Source organism: Marmota marmota, unplaced genomic scaffold (assembly GCF_001458135.2).
Source record: "Marmota marmota marmota unplaced genomic scaffold, marMar, whole genome shotgun sequence".
Taxonomy (NCBI): domain Eukaryota; kingdom Metazoa; phylum Chordata; class Mammalia; order Rodentia; family Sciuridae; genus Marmota; species Marmota marmota.
In genome coordinates, this window is record NW_026000005.1 from 3,435,465 (window position 1) to 3,454,905 (window position 19,441).

The 19,441-nt window shown below is 36.6% G+C and overlaps 1 long non-coding RNA gene across 1 annotated transcript; it reads right to left on the reverse strand.

Moving 5' to 3' along the window:
- Nucleotides 1-3,255: 3,255 nt before the first annotated feature.
- Nucleotides 3,256-19,370, reverse strand: LOC125618149. Its single transcript, XR_007349385.1, has 5 exons — nt 15,474-19,370; nt 11,112-11,284; nt 9,109-9,218; nt 5,047-5,174; nt 3,256-4,610 (listed from the first exon to the last, which is right to left on the reverse strand). It is a non-coding gene; the product is annotated as an uncharacterized LOC125618149 (long non-coding RNA).
- Nucleotides 19,371-19,441: the final 71 nt, after the last annotated feature.

Consider the following 19,441-nt stretch of genomic DNA (forward strand, 5'->3'; position numbering starts at 1 on the left):
TGCTGCTATGAACATCGATGTAGCAGTGTCCCTGTAGCATGCTCTTTTTAGGTCTTTAGGGAATAGACCAAGAAGGGGAATAGCTGGGTCAAATGGGGAATGCATTTTTTTAAAGAAGACATTGTATTGACTGGTAAATCCTGGGAGTCAGTATTTAATCCCCTCTTTGAACTGTTCCCAACTTCACTCCCAACCCCAGTTCATGTGAGAAGGGTTTATTTAAGGAAATTATTGAACCTGGAGTCTTGGAGCTGGTGGAATATTTAGGTGAATGAAGGACTCAAATCGGTCTCTGAATGCTAATCAATTGACCTATTTCATGACCAATCTTCTCAGTCATGTTATTATACCTTGAGCAAGTGGGTTGGGAAGGAGAAAGTGAGGTTGATTTTTCAGGGATTAAAATATATTCTATATTTTCAGGATGGTGATGTCCTACCTTTTTAAAGAAATTGGACTAATTGATAAACTAAAAAGATGTCACAAGCACCCCTTCAGAAACACTTGACACTGCCCTCCATAAGCTTTTATTCAGGGCATTTTCTTTTACAAAATGCTCTCAAGTTTAACTTTTAGGAAATGCAAATGTATTGGACAGTCTTTGCTCCTCCAGACCCATCCTGCTTTCACCTCCATTCTACTCTGGCTGTCAAGAGGCCAACTTCCACAGGCTATCTTAAATGCATCCCCATCTTTAGACTTCTGGTTGAATCTTAGCCATTGGGAGGCCCTGGCAGAAGATTTTCAAGTGGAGAAGAACTGGGGGAGGGCGAGGGGATTTTATCCTCTGGCCGACCTTGGGCTGTGGGGCAGCTTGGTTCCTCAGTAGTTACTGCTCCTGTTGGGTAGCTGTCCAGCAGTGATGTCAACATTCTCTTTGGGACCAGTAACTGCTTCCTTGCCTTGCTCTTTAAATCTGGGGATGATACTGGAGTCTCACCACCCCTTTTTAGCTACCTATAACCCTGACCTCACACCTTTAAATAGTGCTTTGATCAAATTCTCTTCAATTACCCATTTTGAGTGTGCCATGTTTTTTCCTGGCAGGATCTTTATTGATACACTGAAACCTGTCTTTTAATAGAAAATTTTTGTTTGCTAAATATGTTCCTTGGGCTGATGATTGATGTTTCTTGAGCCTTGGAATACTTGGGACTCAGTCTGCTGTCAGATCACCAAGGCTAGTCTTTCCAAGGGGGTAAATTGGCTTTGTTCGAATCTATTTTGGAGAATACGAGAATACCACAAAATTACTGAGCACAACTGAACTGACAGCTCCTGGATATACCACTGTTTACATCTTAAAATAACAAGAAAATGCTAACTCAAAAAAATGTCTTTCAAAGTTCAGAAGCAAACTTAAGAAATGTTTTTAGGGAAAGAAAAAAAAAATCTACATTCTTGGAAATTTCTTCCACTTATCCACCCACCAAACCCTCACCGATTTAATGATCTACCAGGTGGGGAGGCCAATGCACTAAAAATCTCCTTGGTGCTTTGTAAAGAAGGCCAAAGCACTAAAAACCTCCTCTGATCCAAATTTATTAGAAGGAAAGTAGTGTGTGAAAAAGTAGAAGTATTTACTCTATAACCCAGCAGGACCCCAAGGGCTACTGTCTAGAGATCCTGTTTTATTAAAAGATGAAGCAATTTGTGGTTTCCATATCAAAGGGCAGGCAGAGCAAGCAGGGAAGCCTTTGTTTGTGTGACAATTATAGTGTTTGTACACTTATCCAGTGCTTGAAAACAGCCCTCCTCCAGTGTGCTCATTCATTTGCTTAACAAGCTGCTTTCCCTCCAGCCTTGCTTTTCCCCCTCTCTTCCTTTCCATCCCCTCAAAAGGTAATGTGAAAAGATAAACTGCACCCTAGGCCCTATGTGAGAGATCATCAATTTTATATTACAGGAGCCTGAAAAAAATATACTCTTTTATATTTGCAAATTTCAAATACTTTTTGTGCCTATTCAGTGTCTTCAACTCATATATATTGTGGTGAAGTTTTAGTGAATTTGTGAAGTTTATACATTATTTGAGAACCATTTTTCAATAGTATTATATAGGGAAAAGGGAGAACAGTTCGATAAAACTTTCAAATCCTCAGTAATTAGCTCTCAATTTCAAGAACTAAGATTACGATTTTAGAATAAATTAAATTAACCAATTCTTAAGACTCAAGTTTTGATATTTTATCTTAAATTGCTACTTTTCAGCAAATGAATGAATTTACAGGTTATTCTCAGAGAATGGATTTCTAAAAAAAAAAAAAGAGAATATTTGAGAGTTAAAAAGTTAAATCACTTTTCCAAACATTATAAATATTTTCCTCTGTTAATTCAATCATGTTTGTGCTCAGATTTTTCTCCTCATTGTAGAATAGACAGGGATGCAGATTATTAGTTCAGCTACTGGATATGATCATTCATAAGACAAACTAGTGTGTCAGTATTTTTAACTAAGGCAATCAGTCAGGAGTTTCTCCTTTCCTTTGATTTATGTTTTTGAGTGTGTTGGTGAATGTTTTATACATTTTAATATGTATAACAATTAAATAAATGCACCTAGCTATAAGTAATTTCATCTGGAATAAGAACAATACTATGCATGGAAATCTAAAACCTAAATGTAATATGCAAATAATTTTACTCAAGATATTTGAGTTCCAACAAATAAAACCTATTTTTTTACTTAGAATAAAGAAAAATTATTTCCTAAACTCTTCCCCCAAAAGATAATCTGTAGCAGAATCTACAAACAGACCCGAACCTGAAGCTGAGAAAGTTATTTTATTGAAATAAATAATCTTATCTTCTAAGCTATTAAATTGTATTATCCTTTCCCAGGAAGGATCTGTTTGGTACTTTAAAAAGTTATAGCATGAGATTGTCTATGATTAAGGTGATTTAAAATTAGAGAGCCACATGTTTAATCCATGTGTTAAATTCACTTAGTGACCAAGAACAAACTTACATTGAGGGGACATTTTCTTTTTCTTTGTCAACATAGTGTTCTTATGCAGTCTGCGGCAGTGTTGAGACTTGGGGATTTATTTTTACAAAATCAGAGAGAATTCAGTAATTTTGTAAAAAGAAGGCTTTAGCCCTGAATCCCTGATACATAAATGTATAGTTTATGATTCTATGACATTAAAGGGCTTAGAGATTAAGTCAGGAGACTTGGTTCAATGATGCTAAGACAATGGGCAGTTACCCACAAAGAGGAGCAACCCTGTTTCCAAAATGAGGTGAACTAAAGCAAAGTTTTTCAAGACTTTATTTTTAATAGTAAGACATTTTGTATCAAGAACAACTATTCACACATACTCACATTCATAAACAACTGTAACTAAAGCTTCACAAAACAATACCTACTGAAATTGTAACAAAAGCACTGGTATTCTATTCTTTGAATCCTCTTTGTTTGTTGACCATGACCCAGTAGTTACCTCATGTCCCCCTAAAGAGCTGCATCGGGATGTGGAAAGCTCTAGAGTGCTTCACGCAGGATGACCTGTGGAATGAGCACCTGCTATTCTCTGGTTTATAAGTCAGGAGGTTGAGAGAAAATGAACTTTCTTTGAACAAGCCATCTACAATTTCTTTCATTTCCAAACTCACAAAGACAGATTAAGTTGAAAAATCTAAGGCAGTACTTAGAAACGTTCATCTTCAAATTTGTTGAAATGAATAAATGGAAAACTATAAAACCTAAGGTAAGTTGCAGAGTCTCCTTAGTTAAATTTACTTACAGATAGTGGATAGGAACCAATAGGTATTTACTTCATGACTGTTTGAAATGATAAATTAAGCCTATGTTTTTCAGATTAAAAATTGGAATGATCTCATACTTTCTATTAAACCAGAGAAATAATGGCAAAGAAAAAATAAAAAAGCCGAAAACCCTAGTTTCTCTTTTTTTTTAAATTCTTTCTCTTTTAGGGGAGACTAAGCCCTGCTCTAGCCGGGGAATCTGAAAGGAAAAAGGTTCTTTTTCATACAGAAGAGGATGCCTAGTTTTATATAATACATTGGACAGATAGTGTCATGATCTGTGGGCTTAGGCTTCAGCTGCCAATAAAAAAAAAAAAAAATCCATTCATTTAGATTAAGTCACCACTCTCAGGGGAAATGAGGGCCTGTAGGAGAAGAAGTGGTCTCTAAGCATTAAAAAAAAAAAAAAAAGACTGAATTAATCGGAGCCATTTGAAAGAGCCAGATAGCTAAATATAAGTGTATTGAGACTTGAGACTTGGGAAAAAAAAAAAAAAAAGAAACAGGCAGAGAACATAAGGAAAAGAATCCAGAACAGACACTCACTCAGGTAGCTTCCCAGGTGCCTAGTGAATGAGCAGGTACCAGGAAATGGGAGGAGAACGTGAAAGTGGAGTAGGAGTTTACCGAAGAGGCCCAATGTCATTTAATAAAAAGGCAAAGCTGCTAAAATGTGATCCCAGTGAGTCTTAACAATAGAGTAGCTTTAAAATTGATTTACTTCTATTCCACAAATCAATCCAGAACAAGTAGGCAGGCTGCTGTGTTCCACATGGTCATTCAGAAATCCAAGTCTTATCCATTTTCTTTTTCCATCATCATCTGGGTTATTTTTCTTATCTCTATAAGGAATGTTTTCAAAAGAAGTTCCTTTAAATAGAATTTATTCCAGTTCAGGGGAGGAGGTCAAGAGCATCAAAGAACAAATGCCCAATGTTTTAAGTCCTAGGAGTGGAAGAGGCATGTATCACAGGTATCATTTAACATTCAAATTCTATTTAAATGAAACTTCTTTAGAAATATCATCAATTGTTAGATCATATAAAATCTAACAATATCATCTATACTTAAAATGTTCTTACATATAAGAAAAATTAGTTTGGGTTCTTTATGTGTAAAACAATATACAACCCATACAAAATTTTCAGGTAAGCATGAATAATTTAGAGTTGAATTTTAATTTGTTAGAGGGTATTTCTAAGGAATTTTCCTTTAAATAGAATTTGAATGTTAAATTAGTACCTGGGAGTAATGGAGTGGTGGTAGTACCTGTAGTACCTGGGAATAATGGAGAATCACTGTTGGTTAACAGCCAGCAGCTCCTGCTACAGTCACTTCTTAGCCAGTTCCAGCTTATTAAACATTTCTGTGTCTACTATTCAAAAGAAGACTGTGTGGTGACCATCCTTGGAATAAAAAAAAAATATATTGTCTAAACTCTTCCCCCAAAAGATAATCTGTAGCAGAATCTACAAACAGATCTGAACCTGAGACTACAGTGATTACGTATAAAGCATTATTAATGGTGCAAATTTTACTTGAACATTTCTCATCAGGCCACTGACAAAACTACAAAGCATTTTGAAAAATAACCTCTCATTTTAATTTGAATCCAATTTTTCTAGTAGCTCAGAAGGCTTTACATGGCTAATATAAAATTTCTGGGACTAAGGCCATAAGTTAAAACTGAATGTCTTTAATTAGTTCCACGTTTTTAATCTAACTTCTAATATAAATCTTGTTCCTTGAATTTGATATATAGAATAATAGACAAAGTATGATAGATAAGCAATAAGCTTTAAAAACAGAACAGAAATCAGGCTAAGTGTTAAGATCTAATAATATCATCTACACTCAACATGTTCTTACATATAAGAAAAATTAGATTCTTTATATGTAAAACAATATACAACCCATACAAAATTTTATGGTAAGTATGAATAATCTAGAGTTGAATTTTAATTTCTTAGAGGGTATTTCTAAGGAAGTTTCCTTTAAATAGAATTTGAATGCTAAATGATGTATCACTTTTTAGTAAGTGGAAAGAAAACTGGAATTCAAAAACCCAGAAGCTGGAAGGCATCTTAGACTCTGTCTAATCAAGAGGTATTTCTTTGTCCACTTGAATTTGTGATATTCTTTAAGAATTGGTCCTTTCTAATATTTTATAGTGTGCTATCATTTATATTGATTAAAAAACCCCTCTCTAATTCCAATATCTAACATGATAGTGATATAGATACTGGTGTCAGCAGAGGGCCTAGATAGAGTCTCAAGTAGGTTTGAATGCATAGAACTTTAAAATCAAGCTTTATATAAATGCAATTTATTTAGTTTTGACAATGTTTGATGAATTCAGTCTCATCTTCAGGTTTAAATGAAATGGAACATGTCAATAAGGTTTTATTTTTTGTTTGTTTGTTTTTGGCACTAGGGATTGAACCCAGGGGACTTAACCAATGAGCCACATCCCATCCCTTTTTTATATTTTATTTAGAGACAGGGTATTACTAAGTTGCTTCGGTCTCAGTAAGTTGTTGAGGCTGCTTTAAACTCATGATCCTCCTGCTTCAGCCTCCTGAGCTACTGGGATTATAGGTGTGCCCCATTGTGCCCAGAGCCAAACGAGACCAACTCATGTTTTAATATTTTAGTACAGGTGACAGAAAAGAAAGTATAAAACTATCTGACAAAAATGAGCACATGATGAAAAGAAAGCAGGTGCCTTAGCCTGATCAGAGAGGTTGTCTATAAGAAGGTGGCATGTACAGGGAATAAAGAGAAAATAATGTGAAAATCTAAAGAAACAAAATTTCTGGACAAAAAAAAAAATGAAAAGTGCTGAGAGCACAAGGTTTAAAAAAAAAAAAAGGAAAAAGAAAAGAAAAGCTTGGTAGTTTGGAGGAACAGAAAGAAGCCAGACCTAGAACAAAGCAAATAAGGCATGAGTTGTGGTTGCAAAAATCCACAGAGCCTGTTCCTCATAATAAAGGGGATGGAAGTTATGCTAAATGAAATGGCAAGACATTGGAAGGGCTTGGGTATGGAAGTAACCTAACTTGACTTATGCTTTCAAATGGTTCATCTCAGCAGCTGTGTGGAGGACTGAACAAGAATGAAAGGGGACAAGAATGAAAGCATCAGTAAAATTGGTTTAGCAGAAATTTAATTTCATGACTGAAGCCATACCAAAGTAGTGAAAGCAGTAGATTCCTTCATTTTGCAAGTCTGTAGGCACTGTGAGTTGCTTCTCAGAAGCCTTTCCCTCTTTCCTTCTATCATTGTTCCAATATTATCTGGTGCATCAGCTCCACCAGATAAAGTTCTGCTCCAATTGCATCCTGACTCCCCTTTCTCTTTTTACCCATTCCCCTGCTTGGCATTCCATATAGCTCAGCATGTCCTGATTGTCCAAAAATATGTCTCAGAGAAAGCCAGGTGGGGATACTTTTGCAAAGGTTTTCTTTTTCTGATGATAGGAGGGGAGTCATTCTGTCTATCTCACCACTAAACCAAAAGCTTGACCAATTTGGAAAAAGCTACCTTCTCCCACAAGTGAAAAAAGCAGACATTCCCCCAAATGTACTCTGTGGACAAACAAATTTGAGAAGTGCTGTGATAAATAGAGTGCAGCACTTTTATTTTCAGAAATTTTCAAATATTAATGTGATCTATGGATGTCCAAGAGAGAACCCAGGTACCTAAATTTTTCCAAACTTATATGACCACAGAACTCCCACTTGCAAAATAATAATAACCTGGTTCACAGAACTATCCTCTTCAAAACACCATATGGTAACACTGGACAAAGGAATGGTTTTATAGAATCAAATAATATTCTTCAAAATCATGGTGCATCAGTGATGTGCTTAGAGAGTCCACAGCAGGCTGCCAACATCTAAAGATTTAGGTGATAAAGCTTTCTGTGATGAAAAAAGATCAACTACTTGGGAGAATCCACCAAAGTAAACGTTTGATGTTAAGATTAGAATTATCAGAAATCTTATTCATTATCAAGAATTAGAGGGCTTTTAAAAATCAAAGTCCTAGTAAAGATACAGCTAGAAAATTGCTTCCTGTATTTTCCCCTTTTATTATTAATTAAACTCATTATGAACTTGAGTTACTATGGAAGCTGCTACCCTCTCCTCCTGTCACCTCCTTTTCTCCTTCTCTCCTTCTTCTTTTTCTCCTCAGCCTTCTCCTTCTGGAAGGAAGGAAGGAATAAAAGAAGGAAGGAAGGAAAGAAACAGATAAAAGTCTTCTACAAATAGTTTAGTTTGGTGGTATTAAGAAAAAAGAAGCATTTAATTTAATTTAAAAGTGTGAAACACACTAGAAATTTTACCACGACAATATCCAGACTGAGAGACATGATTTCCAACAATTCATTGATTCCGGTAGTAAAAGATGGCATACTGTGAAATTTTATCTCATCATAAAAAAAGATTAATATGGCTTATAACTAAATGTCAAAATAGATTTTCATTACATAGTCGAATTTAATTTCTTAACCACAGAAAAGAATGATTTATACTTAGCTGCTCAGTTCAGATTTTTTTTCTGGTATTTCTAACAATAGGCTTTATACTTTACTAGGGTAACTGTCTAATGAAACTCAACTAAGAGTGCTGTCTTAAAACTGTACTCTTCAAGTGTGATCCATAGCCTACCAGGTAGGGCATCACCTAGGCACCTGTCAGAAATGCAAAATCACGGCCCCCACCCCAGACCTACTCAGAGTTTGCATTTCAATAAGATCTCCAAATGGTTCATATACATGGTAAAGTTTGAGAAACACTTAGAAGACATCCTCTAGGTGTTTTGCTGTCACTGAGGACTGTTTTGACTCTACCTGGTGGTACCCAGTGGGTTTTCCTAAGAACCTATTCCTGAAATTTCAGCTCACCCCCTTTTACTCAGAACCCATTTAAAATTTATGATCTACAACTAACTAAAAATACTGTTTAGAGTGCAATGCTTGTGTTCTATTTTTTGTGCAAATCTTATATACAAATGTTGATAGATAACTAATTCCACAATTTATCTACTTTTTAATCACTTTAAAAGGACACTAGCTTACAAAGCATGTTGTGTGTGGGGGGGTTTGTGTGTGTTTAACAGTCACTCTACATCCTAGTTGACAGCAAAGCTGCCTTGGCTCCAAGTCTGTTTTGCCAATTAACAAAAATGCAAAAAAAAGCCATGTCTTTGTCCAGTGGGGTTCTCAAGAACAAGATCCCCACTTTATTAGAAGATTTTAGTTCATCCCTTTGAAATGTTTCTACTATATATTTGAATCAAGTTTCTCAAAAATCCCCAAGTATGTCCAAAACTCACCATGCTTTCAGCGCTCTCAAACGTATCAATAGATCACATGGGTGTTGTAAGCGCACTTAAAATTTCCAGACCTTCTGATCTTCTCAGAGATGGACCTTTCCATCCCTTACCTAAAATGTAAGCAACACAATCACATGCTGATTGCTCATCCCAGCACCATGACACAGGGACAGTGGCACCAGGAAGATTGAGAGTCTGATTATAGGGGCTGTCATGTTCTGTTCAAATACCACCATCTGCTTGGCTGTCCTCATTCTTTCCCTATTGAGCCTACGACTTGACCTTCCCATGTCTTGCTGACTCTGTTGCTTCCCTGCCTTATCAAATACTCCTTAATATGGGTATCATCTCAATTAACAACAAGATACCTACGTCCATCACCTCCTCTAAAGAATCATCTTTTCCAAAATTCAGAGTCTGAGTAGCAGGAATTTTGGGCAGTGAAACTGTTCATAGTCAGGTGTCATCTAAGGATGAAGCAAGAAGGATCTAAGAAATGACTGAAGCTGGTAGAGAGGGGATTGGTGAGAGGGCTTGGTATTTGGTAGTAATAGGAGAAGAAGAGGAGACATGCTGGTCTTATCTGCTGGCAGAAAAGTGTGAATAAGGAAATGGGGAAAGCAGCTATATGGAGAAATAATCCTTATGGAGAGGAGACTTCCTTTCCCAGGACTTATTTTTGGTTTTAATGTTGGTCCGGAGAATAAGCCTGTGAGATCTGAGAGAGCCCTCCTTCCGGCCCCTCTCTTGGACAGAGCAGACAGGGTCATTGCCAAGACTCATATTTCTTGCTCATTTTCCCTACACACTTTGGGCCTTACATAGCTTATATCCTCAAAGAACCCCCAATTACTAAATTCCTACTATGCGTAGCCTATTAATCACATATTGCATGCAGTCATTTTCTTATTCTGACTCTACTCTTAGTTTTCAGAGACTTTTCCTTGGTTCTCTTACTTCTGATGAGTTTTTCTTGTATCAAATTATGGGTGGCTTTTCCTCTGTCTGAGCCAAACTTTGGTGTCCTTCCAGATTCTCCAGATTCTTTCCCTGGTCCTCTTCAATTCTCCTTCCACATGTTTTCTCCCATCCACCTAAATGTTAGTGGAGCTACCAAAATAATATCTTTAGCACATGCCTCCCTCCTGAGTTCTCAGACAGTAAATACTATTGTTTCTGGAACATATGCACATGGATGCCTCCTGGAAAATTCAAACTCAACCCTATCAACCCCATCTATCTTTCCGTGGATACCTGCTCCTCTTCTTTACAGTTTTTCAATGAACGGTGTTACTAAATTGCCACCCATAATTTAATGCAAGAAATACATGATCCATGCCAAATGTATACACTTTTCTAAATGTACCATGAGATTTCATGCCCTTTAGTGCTCCACCATGTCTGCTTACCTGTTAAGCACCTATTCATGCTCAAAGATCCAACTTAAGTTTCTCCCCTTGGATAAAACTTTTGGCTCCCATAACTGACCACTGCTTTCTTTATTCCTACATGGAATGTTGCATTTTTTTTAAATGTAACTTTTGTTCACTTTACATGAACTTCATGTATATATGCAGTAATTTCTTTGAGTGTAGGATCCTGTATATTTTGCATTTATAGCATGAAGCATGGTGCCCAGGAAAGGGTGGGTGTCAGTGGGTAACCACTGAGAGAAAGAATGAACATACAGGCATGCATAAATTCAAAGAAAATGGAACTTAACTGTACTTTACTTGCTGAAGCCTAGAATGTGTTCATGGAGACAAAGCAGTTTAGAAATAAAATACCTCTGGTAGACTGGACAGCACTCACAGCACAGGCAAATGGGAGGATATCAGAGCCATTCTTGTTACAATGGGGGATCCTCCAAGTGACAGATCAGTCCTGAGGTTTCAGGCACTGATAAGTGGTCTGGGAGGTTCCAGAAGAAGAGAGGCCAGATTTTATCTGTTAAAAGGCATCTAAGTTACAAATACAGAAGGACATAAAATACCAAGGCTTACCCTCAGAGAAGTGTTTCTTCAGTTCAATTCCCATACAGGAGACCTTTTGATGTCGTTTACAAGTCAGACTATCATCTCACTTCAAACAATATTCTCGGCTTCTTAACTGAGTTCTTTCATGGAAAATAAGGCATTCCTCTTCTTTGGAGTCAAAACACATTTGGGATTTCTGTCTGTGAAAGATTATCAAATAGGGTTATGAAATCTGGGAGGGTTTTTTTTTTTTTTTTTTTTTTTTGCTAAAGACAGTTCTGAGGGCTTAAAAAATGCCTGCTGCTTTTGATAGTCTGGTTTAGAAAAGCAGTCCAGACAGTGGGAAAAGTTTAGTCCTGCCCCATCCTCATTCTGCTGTATGGCTTTTATTTTGTACACCATTTAGGGAACTTAAAGTTGCAAAAATGCAAAACTACCCATTGGTAATATCTATTGTCAATACCATCATGGATCTCATAACAAATATTCATTTCATTTAAGCCACCAAAATTTAATTTGATTCCATGAATTTTTTTTCTATGGAGCTATGAAAACCCTTTTTACCCATTCTTTAAACTATTAACAAGCTGGAAACAAATTGGATTTCATAAAGATTTATGGGCACTTCCAAAATCACTTAACAGTCAAAAGCCATGCAGTAACTTTTTCCATTTAAATAAAATGTGAGTCTTATAAAAATGACAGTTGTGAAAGAGTTGTGAAATTAGATTCAGATGGTTCCCACCCAGACCTTGCTTATCTACTGTAGAGATCATGGCCCTGCTGCTAGTCCATGTCTGCAGGCCCTAAGGAATTACTTGAGGTTGCTGAAGCCTTAGAGCATAGCCATTATAATATTAGCTTATGGACATTCAATTATATTTTACTATAACCCACTTATAATTATTGCTAGAATATATAAAAGGTAATTATGTCTCAAGTGTGAATAACCTGAACATCATCCTGAATAAGTGTGGAAATAGATTTATTTTCTACTTATACTTGAATATGGGTAGGTCAGGTATTCAGGAATTATTTTTAATAAAAGTCTCCTTATTAAAACCAAACTGCCATGGATCTAGAAAGCCATTCTGTCTAATTTTGTTTCTCTAGAAATACTGGTTACTAAAACCAACCCAATAGACAAAAATGATGAAGTTTTTAATTCCTAAGAATTCTTTAATTTATAACAGAAACACTGTGACTCTGAAATAAGCTAAGATAGGAATTAAACAAGTAGGTTCTGTCAATATTTGAAGGCCAGATTTCTTAAGAGTAATGATGGATGATTACTCAACGGACCCTTACTTGGATGTCTTCAGAGCTAAGCTCTTTCTTTCTACAACTACAGATAGATTAAACCTGAGCTATATTGGAATGAGAGAATGAAAAAATAGAAAGTGTAAATTCAGATTAGACATTGAATCTTACTTACTTTTATAACTTATTCATGTTTTAATATTCTCCCCCAAAGAAATCTCTACATCTTTAAGACACCAAAGCCATTCATACTTGATCTCTTCTTACAGCAATTGCCTGGGAACATTGGGCCTGCTCCTGTTTGGTTGGTTTCCTGAGCCTTAGTTTCGTCTTCTCCCCACCCCACTCCCCCTCCTTATTTCTACTCTTTGGTTGGACTGACTTATCTTGGTTTCTTTAACTCAAATTTGAGAAAGGTCTAGGCTCTTCCTATTTTGGCACCATTTCTGTTCTCAGAGACCTGATACCTGGCACCCACGTGATGGCTTTCCCTCTAGAGGGGCCAATCCAGTCTCTTCATAAGGCATTGTGAGAGAGTCAGGAATATGGTTACTGGTCTTGAGCAAGCCAGTTAACATTTTGGAAGTCTTTGTGTCATCTCTAAATGAAATGAAAAATTCTACTTTACTCAATACTTTTAAGTATCAATGAAGTTAGTGTATATAATCACATAATCTGAAATTTACATAAGGAACTAGGAATAAGCCTTGGTAAGATTGCATTATCTGCTGTTTGCCTGGTGTATATTTTGGGTAGCAGAGTATTGATTGCAATTTTTAGTTGAGATGATGATACTTTAAAACAGGTATCTCAATACTACATACTGGCAATAAAAGCAGCATCTAAAATTGACTGTGCTCACAGGGAAATATAAACAGCATGTGATTTATATGTCTATTTTTAAAATAAACTTCTGATTATAATTTTACATCTCTTTTCACTGAAGAATCAGTGATAATTTTTACTCTGCTGAAATTGTTGCTAGCATGGTCAATGTTGTTTCATATCTGTCTTCCTGAACTCGTTCCTGTACAGCCTTTTCCTCCATGTGCCAGTTTGTACTTGAATTACATTAATAGTGCCTGGGGTGGTACTTCCTTTTATTAATATAGTTAATCAGAAATACGTAGACTCTGTAATCTTATAATTTATAGAGTCACTTAAAGCTCAATCCTCATTAAAAGGTGCCACTATTCTCCAATTACACTACAGTGTAATCTTTAGTCAATTCTATATAGCTTTAGGAATGTAGAGCTTCTTGTAGATTCTCCCAGTCTGCCATCAGTTTTGACTCTTTTGTCTCTTGAGTTTTGTAGTGCTGATATTATTGATCACTTATTGATAAGAACAACAACTTCCAGAACAAGCCTAAAATTAAAGTTCATACATTGTTACATGCAAAGTAGAGGTCTCAGGAAACAGTGTAACATGGTGAAATTTGAATGCCATGGACAGTGAGCAGAGAGGAGACAGGTGGTTGCTGACAAATGGTTCAGGCATGAAGAACAGTTTCAAGGCCTATACTCAGGTAGAAGGACAGGGAAAATGGAAGATTTAATATAATACAATGGAAAAAAATCCTGACATGATATTGTGTAAGTGACATAGAGAAACTAAGTATGATTGGCATTTTTAGGCCAGATGACTGGGATAGTGTTAGCACAATGAAACAAAACAAAAACCAACCAAAAGGAGTTCCAATTGATGAGATCACTTACTGATAAGAACAATTTCCAGGTTAATCCTAAAATGAAAATCATGTCCCCACTTTTTTTTTTAAATGCTCTTAACTATCATCATGCATTTGGTGTCTGTTCCTTTTGCATCTCTTATCTCAAGCTTGATTTTTTATTTTTTTAGAGAGAACTTTTTTAATGTTTATTTTTCAGTTTTCGGTGGACACAACATCTTTTTTTTTAATTTTATGTGGTGCTGAGGATCGAACCCAGTGCCCCGCGCATGCCAGGCAAGCGCGTTACTGCTTGAGCCACATGCCCATCCCTCAAGCTTTATTGTTAATAACTTTGTATCTACTTCAAATAGCTTAGTAAAATAGATTTTTGAAATTGTAAAGATCAAGATCTATGCAATAGCAATTTGTTTTTTTGTCATTTACCAGAAAGCCACACAATGTGCAAATATATAAGGAAAGGAATCCTAGGAAAGGTGATTGTGAATCACCAGGAAAGAGTTTTGTCCAACAGTTCTGGGAAGCTAAGTTAAACTTTTCTATTTTGCACATACTTAACTAAGCCAGCACATGAGATGGATGGTTGGGAGAGATACACAGCTGATTACAGACATTGATGTAGACATTTGGACATTGGCTTTCCAGATTCATTTCTTTCTACTCACAATTGCATCATTTCACTTTTTTGAGTATATTATCAATGAATTGAGTGCCCTTCATCTGTTTATTTTATTTTATTTTTTTATGTGTTGCTTCTTGATTCCTGTGTCAGACTGTGAAAGAGCAGGATTCTCCTACTTTCTGTGGAAACCAACAATAATTGGGAAATGGATATAACTTTACTGACAATTTAAGTGAACCCTTCATTTTAATAACAAAGAAATCCAGATCTCTGGAATCTCTTTTTACTTTCTAAAACTGGTTTTAAGCAAGCTTGCAGATATTTATGTAAATCATGAAAGGAGTAAGAAATATCACTAACAATCTATAAGGATTATTTTTATATTATTTTGGTGTTGAATTAGTGTTATCAACCTTTTGGTTAATGATAAAAAGATATCTCTAAAATTATTTTTTTCTAGTCTTGTCCACAATTATAATAAATTCCTTATGAGCAACACACAGTTTTAAAAATAAAGGTTTTTGTTTACTTTCTGTAAACAGAGGAAATTTACTTTACAGGGTTAATATACTATACAACTGTTATAAACAAAGCTGATTTATGGTGTGCACCAAAAATAGAACATTCAAGCTTTCTGCTCTTCCAATGCATAGTTACGGGACAAAGCTGATATTGCTTTTTGCCTTTATAATAATATTCATTATATTTTACTAATCCAAATTATAAGTATCTTTTCAAAGCTTCTGCTTGATCTGAAATAGTTTAGGGAACTGCAGTGCATTAAATTATTTCTTTTATTTCCCACTATTGTCCTTACAAAGTGGCATATCCTCATTTTGCTGTTTACATTCTTCCTCTCAACTGCTGATATTTTGGTCTCCCCTGTTCTGTTATCTCTTATCTGGTCCAGAAAGAGTAACCTCATTCTTCCAGTCTGGCATAGAGAAAAAAGAATAGGGGGTGGGAGTGAAGAAACAAAGATTTAGGATTAAGCTAAATTTATTTTCTGAAAATACCACTATATATTGTAAAATTTGTGCTATATTCACAAAATATTTTGCAAGTAGCTTTGAAATGGTTTTCTAGTTTCAAATTTGTATGTGTTGTTTCTCTGGTTAGAATGCCAGCTATTCAAAAACAAGATCATGTTTTTTACCCTTTTTGTGTCTTCAAAGTGCATGGGACATCTACACATAAATGCTTGTGTGATATCACTTTATCCACAATCAACCAAATTTATACCTTTTATACCATATTCTTTTCCAAACTGCCCAGGAACGCTGTTTTGTTTAAAGATGGGGTCTTGAGTACATAAGACCTGAGATAAAAACTTGTATAGCGTGTTTGCATGGATTCTAACCTCTGATAAAAGAGAATGATGTTGTAACCCTGTGTCTCCTGAACCTTTGAGATGGTGCAAGAAGCAGTTGTTAAATCACTCCAGTGCATAAATTCAATCTTCCAGGTCAGATTACTTATGAGATACAATGTTGTCGCATAATAACTATGTGCTCTGAGACTAGAATGGCTTTATACAAAGTCCTTCATACATTGTAACAAGAGGAACAATTGTTTTTGCTTCTGAACTGAAGCATGAAATAGATTAGGTTTAAAAAGTTATAAAATATCAATAGCTTCTAGAGTTTTGAAAAGACTGGTAAAAAATGAAATTTATCAACATTGTCCTTATACTGCAGAAAAATTGCCCTAAACACCCCAACCAGAAGAATACTCTTCATGTGTTGAATTTCTCTTGTGCACATCCTCCATGGCATTTGACACTTACATATTGGTGTAGATAGAGGTGATTTCTTGATTAAGGAAAGTAGGCTGTGTTTGGGGTGTGTAGAAAGTTATTTTGAGGTCAAGTCTGAAGAGTGTTAAGTCCCAGGCAAGAAATTCAAATTTAACTGGTTGAGTTGAATTTGGGGAGGAGCCATTCAGAGCCTCAGAGGAAGGAACTAATGTATGGATAGTTGCAGTGTAGGAAAAATATCTGCTTGTATATGTCAATGTACTGGAAAATGACAAAAAGTAAGATTTGGAAATATTTATTATTTATCACTGGGTTATCTTACTGAAATGCACATCTACAGAAGACAAAGATGCCAACTCTTTTTATCATGTTATGTACAGCATCTGTCACTAAATGTGTTGAATGAGTTAATAAATACAAACAAATAAGAATAGTGTCTAATAGTATCATCAGGATAAAAGAACTGGAGGTTCTTATTTCTAGTTGGGAACTTTATTACCGAGCAATGGGATCACCTAATTGTTCTAGTTTGGATTCTCTAAGAGCAGACTTTAAGATAAAACTTAGATCAGATAGCTTATCGTGCACGCCTTTAAAGTTTGGATTAGAGGAAAGCAGAGAAAAATAATAAATTTTTGTGAATCTCTAATTGCTTTCCATAGTAATTTAAAGATAAATAGCAAAGAAAAAGCTAAAAACATTACTTGCTAGATATCTACATGAATGTTCCACCAGTATCTCAGACATTTCTAGAACCCAGCTAGCATTACCCAAGTACAATCTCCAGTCCTCTACCATGCACTTTCTTCTATTCCAAGTCTTCCTTTTGGTTATTTTGTTTTTATTTCCTGTTGTTCTGGGTTTTGTTTTGTTTTATTGCTTAAGATTTTGGTGAAGCAGGAGAAAAAAAAAAAGAAAAGAGGTGGGAGCTCAGACCTGCATCTTCGGCTTTACAGGTGTCTGGAGGGTGTGGGAGTGGTTTTAATATCCTTGTTTCCCAAGCCTCAATTGCAGGTTCTGTGACTGCAAAATAAAGACTTACATAATACAGAATAATGACAATGTTACCCAGATATAGTACTGGGTTGAAATCAGCAAGTAAGTTTACTCAGAAACAAAATAAAACAAAGCACACTGTACTACTGCACAAAGAGAGCAGGACCAGTGGCTTTCTGGAAGCCACTTCATTTTAATAGTAGATTCACCACATACCATTATTAGCCTTTCCTTTGTTGCAAATAATAAGAGAAAGTTAATATTCCTCTTGTGGTTTTTTTTTTTAAGAGTAAAAATAATTGGGTTGGGTCTGGCCAGAATATCCTAATACTTCACAAACATCTCAAACTCTGCATATCTAAAGTTGAATCCAACAATGCCCCCCCCCCAACAGTGTGTATGCATACACATCTTGAGGTTTTTATTCCAATATGTTTTTTTCTTCTTGAATGGTAGCACCACACACTTACTTTCCAAATCCAAACCTTTGGCTTCTTCCTGACTTCTTCATCTCAACCTCATACTCATTAATCAATGATGCTACCAAGTTCTATTGATTTCTCTCAGATACCTCTTGAATCTGTTTTTCCCCCCTCTGTCCTTCCAGCTACTTCAGTTTAAGCCACCTCTGCCCTGATTCATTGCTCTAGAAGTCTTCAAAATCAAGCATGTTAAGCAAGTGCTCATGCTGCACACCCAGCCTCTTTTGTAATTGCTGCTGTTGTTTTTAATTTGTAGACAGGATCTCCTTAAATTGTCCAAGTGGGCCTCCTATTCAGTCTTGCTTTCAAATGTCTGAAATTCAAAGCTGACTAAGACAAATCCTTCCACAGCTTCCTCTCAGCCCCACCGCAGAGGTTAAAGTTCCTAACCTGCCTTCTGGAGTTCAACAAGTGTACCTGAACCCTAGTCAGTCTCACAGAACTAAACTTGTGTGGGGGCAGCTAAATGCTCCAGCCAGCAAACTCTCCTCAGTTGCTCTGCCTGGCCAGACTGGAGCCCTCCCTTGTCCTCCTAACAAAACCTGACTCAAGCCTCTTTGTCCTTCAACTCTCTCTGCAAGCGTCCTTAACACATCTGAACTTTCTCTGGCTAGTAAAAGTTTGCCTATGTTTGACTGAAAATCTTAAAGGAAACAGGAAAGTCCTACCCTGTTCATGTGGGAATCCTGAGGGTCCAGCAAAGTGTCCAATGAAATATACTGAATCAGCCAGCAGGTGATTTACTTGTGTGTCTGCCATCACAACTTAAGATGTGCTATTTCAGTATAGTTTTACTTGCAGACAAACCCTTTGACGAAGCCTTTTCTTTCTTCATTTGCTTTTTTTTTTTCATGTAGCAACAGTGAATGACGGGACCTGCCCCTCCTGCAAATATCAGCCTAAGTAACCACCTATGTCTGTCTCTGGTTGGTCGGGCAGGCAACTCAAGGCACATCTGGATTGCGTTAGGATTGAGAATTCTCATCCCATACAGGTGTGTTGTTTTATGGGTCTACAGCGGATTCTCGGAGATTCATTATGACCTTGACCTCACACTAGGTCTACACCCCTAATGGCTTGTGTGTTTCTTGGCAACTGCATGGTTGTGAAGAGATCATGGAGAAGCAGGGGGTGGAATCTGTTAAAGTGAGGCTATTCACAGCGGTTCCTCAACCCAGCCTCTCAATTGGGGTCAGCAACGGCACGAGCTGCTGCTGCTATTTAGATTGAAGCTGCTGCTTCGCCTGCTCACTCAAACGGGGATTAAGAGGAAGTGTGGGGAGGAAGGAAGTGGGCATCAAAGGGTGCAGGGCTGTGAGTTTTGAAGAGACTAGCCATAACGTCTTTGCCGCCATAGAGTTCCCCAGTCCCCCTCAGGGAGTTCTTTTTTGTTATTATTTTGCTTTGAATTTATAGCCCATTGGGTAATTTCTCGGGTGGTGGTGGTGGGGGGGTGGCGATACAGCACTGAACTATCAAAGAAAGATCTGCGGGTTCCTGGTTGTAGTCCCAGGCTCCGGGTTTGAGGCTGGCCACAGAGGCTGAGAGTTC